Source organism: Henckelia pumila, chromosome 3, assembly GCF_033568475.1.
Source record: "Henckelia pumila isolate YLH828 chromosome 3, ASM3356847v2, whole genome shotgun sequence".
Lineage (NCBI taxonomy): Eukaryota > Viridiplantae > Streptophyta > Magnoliopsida > Lamiales > Gesneriaceae > Henckelia > Henckelia pumila.
Genome location: NC_133122.1, coordinates 67,806,127 through 67,813,309, shown reverse-complemented (window position 1 = coordinate 67,813,309; position 7,183 = coordinate 67,806,127). Strand labels below are relative to the sequence as shown.

Below are 7,183 nucleotides of genomic sequence, written 5' to 3'. Positions count from 1 at the left end.
CACAAAAACATATTTTTTTTTAAAAAAAAAGGAAAAACATATAACATAAGAAAGATTAAATATGTTATAACTTACAAACAAATATGTAATATTTTGTTAAAAAAATAACTAAAACAACATCAAATTTATATAACAAAAACATGTTTCGAAAAATAAATATAATTATACCCTCGGATGATTTTGGGATATTTTTGTCGAGACTATGATGATCGCGTTGACCGTCTAATATGTTAACTAAATCAACTTGAACTGATCCGGAGGCATCAAATTCAAAAAAAAATACGTTATTAAGTAATATATATATATATATATATATATATATATATGTATATCTCAAAAATAATATATTAAAATTTAAAAAAAAATGTATATTTAATAAAAAAATATTACCTTGATGAACAGACGTCAGTTTTTCAACGCTCTTAACAGTGGAGAGAAGATCATCATCAATCGTTAAATCGATTATCTATAATATATTTGCAGTTGAGCTGCTAGGTATTTGAAAAGAATAATTTATGTCCATTAAACTGGAAGCAGCTGCATGTACCAATGTTAAAAAGAAATAAATATAATTAGTCAAGTTAGACAAATACGAAAAACAACTTCATGGAATTTTAAAAAAATCATACCATTTGTGATGTCACATAAAGGAGATTTTGATGTTGGCAACAACACATTAAATGAATCACGTAAATTACACCGTTCAGAGACTCTAGCTTCCAAATACATATTTTCCGTTTCAATATTTACAATATAAAATTTTAGAAATAAATATAACCAAATCTAAATGAAACAATGAGAATAAAAGTTCAGAAGATAAACGTTTCCATGCTAAGTAAAATGACAACAATAATTTATATTCAACATAAATTTACTGGAATAAATTGTCTAAGGAAATTTTTTTATAATTACGGTCTAATGATCCAACTAATCTTCTCTTAACTAAATGTTTTTGTAAGTAAAAGCGAAAACCAATTTTTTTTTAACTAAATTAAAATTAGCATGACCAACTAACAAACAATATCTATAAAATTAGCAGAAATTATAAATTATTAATATCATTCAATCAAATTTAAATATTTAAACAGAAAAATGATACATTATTATTATTATTATTATTATTATTATTATTATTATTATTATTATTATATATATATATATATATGTATATATATATATGATTTGCAGAAATTTTTACATATATGTACAAAAAATTTAATTGAAATTAAAAATTACTGATAACATCCAATTCAATCAATTTCAAAAATTGAACCAAAAATTGGTAATATCTGTAATTCAATTTGTGGATAAAACTTTGTAGATTTACCATGCAAAATAATGCCCTTATCGGTCATTACATCATCAAGGTTTACTAAAATCATTCAGATTTACATGCATAATTTTTAATTAACATAAAATATATTAGCAAATTGTATCATATTATATTATATTATATTATAATTTTAATTATAAGATTTAAAAATAAAAATTGCCAGATATTAATTGCTGACGGATTAAAAAACATTAACTGTTATGTTGGGTTTTCTATAGAACCCTCAAAAAAATAATGTATGCTGCTATAATTGCAACGAGCACACGGTATTCTTTAGTAAAAGGCGAAAGAATAGTTCGCTTTGTGCTCAATGCGCAGCTGCATTATTTTCGTGTAGCTTCAGTGATTATTTATGCGGGAGAGGCACCATCTTAGAATATGATCTTCTGATGTGGGATCATAGTTTTCCATCTGTTCAAAATTCCCAACCCTTGGCTGGCTCGGTGAAGAAAAAAAGTAGTGGTGTGGAATAATATATTTTTAAAATTGAAAATCGATCTTTGGTGGATAAATTATTAAATTATTAATATATTCATCAAACTTTGTAGATTTACCATATATGCAAAATGTTCTGTGAATGATATAATAATCTATTGGCTCAAATTTTGGTGGATTTACCATATATTAATAATTTATCCACAAATTGAATTACAATTTTTTTAACTAAATTAAATCCTAGGATTGTTCTAACAATTGACATTATTCTTAAATCACTCGAATTTTGTAAGTCAAATTATGAAATATTATCTTTGGTAAGTTTTACAATGTATAATATTGTGCTGCAAATAAATAATTATGTTTTTGGAATGCTGAAATTTTGTGATGGTATAAAACAATTGACACACATTTTATTTATTTATTTTAAAGGTTGATTTTTAATTATTTTGGAAAGCAAAGATTATGAATGCATATTATTGTAAATTATAATTTATACTCTTTAGTTTTAGAGTTTGAATGGTCGGTTAATTTAGGAAAGCATATATTATGGTATGTGCACCTTTGAAAAATTTGTATTTAAATGTTTGGTAAATTAGTTACATTTTGTTAACATATATCTTGTGTTTTAAATGTTATTAATTAATTATTGATAAATTTTTTTAAAATTTAAGATTTTCACAATTGAAAAAGTTGTATGTTAAGTTTATAATTATTTTTATTATCGTTTTATAATATTATTTGAGAAATCAAATAAATCTACGAAATTTAAATATATGAATGTATATAAAATATGATTGGACTTCTGCCGAAATTAACTCTTTTTTTTTTGGAATTTTATGTGAAATTATTATTACATGTTTTGGAATGTAAATTTAATTAATGATATATGTATATAATATTCATTGTTAATATGGATGTAAATATACGTGTTGATTTTAATTACAGTATATTATGGTAAATTAGAATTTATATTTTTTGTAGGATTTAATTTATTTATTTATTTTAATTTTAACAATTGACATCATTATTCTTAAATCACTCGAATTTTGTAAGTCAAATTATGAAATATTATATTTGGTAAGTTTTACAATGTATAAATATTGTGTTGAAAATAAATAATTCTGTTTTTGGAATGCTGAAATTTTGTGATTGTTTGGTAAATTATTTACATTTTGTTAACATATATCTTGTGTTTTAAATTTTATTAATTAATTATTGATATTTTTTTTTAATTTAAGATTTGCACAGTTGAAAAATTTGTATGTTAAGTTTATAATTATTTTTATTATCGTTTTATAATAATATTTGAGAAATCAAAGAAATCTATGAAATTTAAACATATGAATGTATATATATTTATATACACTTAATCTATTAAATTAAAAAGTTTAAATGTCCACATGTAGTAACCCGCATCTCAATTTAAGTAATTACATGATTAATCAAAACTAAAAAGATAAGTAAGAGAACGGAGCTTCCGTTGGCGAACGGACGCAACGATGGAGGGGCAGAACGGACGCAACGTTCCTCGAACGAACGCAACGAACCTTGAGATACAGGCAGACATGAGGTGGCTGGACGACTAAGCTACAAGTTTTGACAAGTGTTAGACATGCAGGAACGGACACAACGAACCCGAACGGACGCAACGTTCGTGTTCGAAAATTTTGGCTATAAATAGGGGTCTCCGGAGTTCATTTTGAAATACGAATTCCGAGTTTCCTTTTTCAGTTCTATAGTGTGAGTTATACACTTGAGGGCCCTATCGGTAATAGTGAGATTCTGGAATAACAAAGAAGTTGTTATAGACATCCAGAGTCAGCGACATCAAAGGGCTTTCTACGGACGAAGGTATGGTTCAGGAATCTATTTAAATTTTGGGAGTACTTATTAGCTTAGTTAAGGCTTATAGAACTTGTGTAGTGATACGGTGAACTTTTAAATTTAGGCTTGGAACCTAGGATCCTACTTTACTTGAATTAGCCTAGAGGTACATACACATTGACTGAGATTACCAGCGAGTATACATGTTTATATGTTGCATTTATTTGGCATTATTATATGACATGATATATGATTTATCGTTTTCCTTATTCATATGTCATGTGCATATAGACGTTGAGCCTATACCTTGTTATACCTGATTATAGAGCCGCTGAGCTCTATACTCGATAGTCTGTCACTGAGAGTACCACGACGGCGGGGACATGTTTGTCTGACTACTCTGGTGTACTAGACGAGTGTGGTTGCACCCAGAGGTTGATCCGCGTGGTGGCAGCACTCATGTGGCGCTGGTACTGAGCATGACTTGTCAGATGACCATTTACCAGTCATCATGTTGCATGCATTATATACATATGTTTACTCATGTTTATGTACTGGGCGTTAACGCTCACGTCCTATTTGTTATCTTGGACACCCTATTTCACGGGGCAGGTCGCAGGATGGACGGAGCTGGTATTTCAAGGCAGGACTAGGGAGCAGGAGCCTTGATGAGTTAATTATACAGCAGGATTCGATTTAGCTGTATAATGTTTATTTTAAGTTTTTCAATATGGTTGTATCACTACAATATTAAGCCTGAATTTATTTTGCTAAGCTGATATGTAATTTTTAGATTATGTTTCCGCACGTTTTACTCTGTTAAGTATTTTGTTGTATTTAGTTTAATGCATGCTATTAGTTGCCAGTTAGTAGGTGATTCCATGCAAGGTCACTACATTTTTGGTATCAGAGCATACATAGATTTTGGAAATTAGTACTTGGGATTTAGTTTAGTCTTGAGTAATTCTTGTGCATTTGGGATTTTAATGTGCAATTCTTTCCAGGATATGGCCGGCGAGAGTCACGGTAGTGTTGGCCAGAGAGGTGGTCATCATTGTCATCATTGCCATCATGATGATTGATATCGTCCTCATGAGGGTAGACGTCGCTACTCTATCAATAAGTTCATGCAAGTAGGACCAAAACCCTTGGTGGGAGGCGAGAATCCTGAACAGGCAAGAGGTTGGATGTCTAAACTCAAAAGTGCGTTTCGAGCTTTCGATTACACTGAGGAGCAGAAGCTGAAAGTTCTAGAATTTGTTCTAGAGGATCGAGCACGCTTATGGTGGGATGCCAAAGCTACTCAGGCACGTACGGAGAGAGGACAGGTGACTTGGGGGGATTTCTGTCTGCAGTTTTAGAAACTGTATTTTCCTCCAGCTATTCGACAGACACGATCTATGGAGTTGCTGACTCTGAGGCAAGGATCAATGACTATTGATCAATATCAGCAACGATTTCTTGATCTGTTACCTTTTAGTCTTCATATCAATGACAGTGATGCGTCCAAGTATGATATCTTTCTGCAAGGCCTGAATCAAGATATCTACTCACAAGTTGTCGTATGTGATAATCCGACATCTTATGAGACTTTGGTGAACCGTTGCCGTCAAGTGGAGAACAGCAATAGACGGGCACTGTTGATGATGCCAGAACAGCCTAGTGGATCTTTTGGGCCTAGGGCTCAATCTGTTGTGCAATCTGGACCTATATCTTCTTCTACTCCTACTAATTCGTCTGGTTCTCATGGCTCACGAGGTACATTCCGCTTTGGGAAGAAGAAGAAGAAGGAGAAGTTTTGCAGCCACTGTGGTGGGAAGCATCCTGCAGCTTCATGTAGGAAAGCTACTGGTGCTTGTTATATTTGTGGTGAGCAGGGACATCTGCGGATAGATTGTCCTCAGCGTATGGGTTCTGCTAGTGGATCGGGATCACAGGTTGGATCTTAGGTTTCTACTTTTTCACATCAGCAGCCAGCACCACAGAGTTCTTCTGGTTACCGTCCACAGACTCAAGGGCAGGTGTTTGTTCTGTCTCAGGATCAGGCTACTGAAGGAAGGGATCGCATGTTGGCATGTACCTTTTTGTTATGTGGTATTCCTGCACTTGTCTTAATTGATACTGGAGCATCACATTCCTTTATTTCTAGTCATTTTGTTAAGAAACATAGATTACCTTATGTATCATTAGATATGGATTTAGTTGTATCTACTCCGCTGGAGCAGGAGGTAGTAACTAAGCGTCTAGTGATGGGTTGCCTTCTAGAGTTTGAGGGTCACGTGTTGTCTGCTAATCTAATGATTCTAGCGATGGCAGATTTTGATTGTATTTTGGGAATAGATATGCTGACTTTGTATCACGCTACTGTGGATTGTTATCAACGTCTGGTACAGTTTCATCCGGATGAGGGTGATAGCTGGTACTTTTATGGTGAGGGTATGCTATTTCCGATGCCACTTATATCGGCTCTGAATGCATGTCATGTCTTAGACTCAGGTGGGGAGGGATACCTCATTTATGCAGTTGATATGTCCACGAGTAGTTTGGGTATTGATCAGCTATCGATTGTCAGCGAGTTTTCTGATGTATTCCTTGATGAGATTCCTGGTTTTCCTCTTGTTCGAGAGGTTGAATTTGGTATTGATCTAATACCTGGAACTACGCCTATATCCCGAGCACCTTATCGTCTGGCACCGTCAGAGATGAGGGAATTGAAACAGCAGTTGCAGGACCTGCTTGATAAGGGATATATTCGTCCGAGTGTTTCTTCGTGGGGAGCACCTGTGTTACTTGTTAAGAAGAAGGATGGATCAATGCGATTATGTATTGATTACAGGCAGTTGAATCGTGTCACCATCAAGAATAAGTATCCTTTGCCACGAATTGATGATCTGTTCGATCAATTACAGGGTACTTCTGTCTACTCTAAGATAGATATGAGATCTGGATACCACCAGATGCGGGTACGAGAATCAGATATTTCTACGACTGCTTTTAGGACCAGATACGTGCATTATGAATTTCTGGTTATGCCATTTGGTTTGACGAATGCACCGGCAGTCTTTATGAATTTGATGAATCAGGTATTTCGAGAATATCTGGATAGATTTGTCATCGTCTTCATTGATGATATTCTTTTCTATTCTCATGACAAGGATGAGCATGCACAGCATCTGAGAATTGTGTTGCAGACGTTACGAGAGAAGCAGCTGTATGCAAAATTGAGCAAGTAAGAATTTTGGCTTGATCGGGTAGTGTTTCTCGGTCATGTGATTTTTAGTGAAGGAATATCTGTTGATCCTAGTAAGATAGAGGCAGTGCTGAACTGGTCTCGTCCGACGACGGTTGCTGAAATTCGTAGTTTCTTGGGTCTAGCGAGTTATTACCATCGGTTCATCGAGAATTTTTCAGAGTTGGCCAGACCTTTTACACAGCTTACACGGAAAGATGTTGCCTTCATATGGTCCTCGGATTGTGAGGAGTCATTTTACAAGCTGCGTAGACGTCTTACTACTACACCAGTGCTAGCTCTACCTTCTGGATCGGGAGGTTATGTTGTCTATACTGATGCCTCTAGCCAGAGGTTAG

General features: G+C 33.4%; 1 non-coding gene across 1 annotated transcript; it reads right to left on the bottom strand.

Annotated features, from left to right (window-relative positions):
- Nucleotides 1-1,538: 1,538 nt before the first annotated feature.
- LOC140893920 (U5 spliceosomal RNA) lies at nucleotides 1,539-1,653 on the bottom strand. Its single transcript, XR_012153479.1, has one exon. It is a non-coding gene; the product is annotated as a U5 spliceosomal RNA (small nuclear RNA).
- Between the last annotated feature and the right edge of the window lie 5,530 nt (nucleotides 1,654-7,183).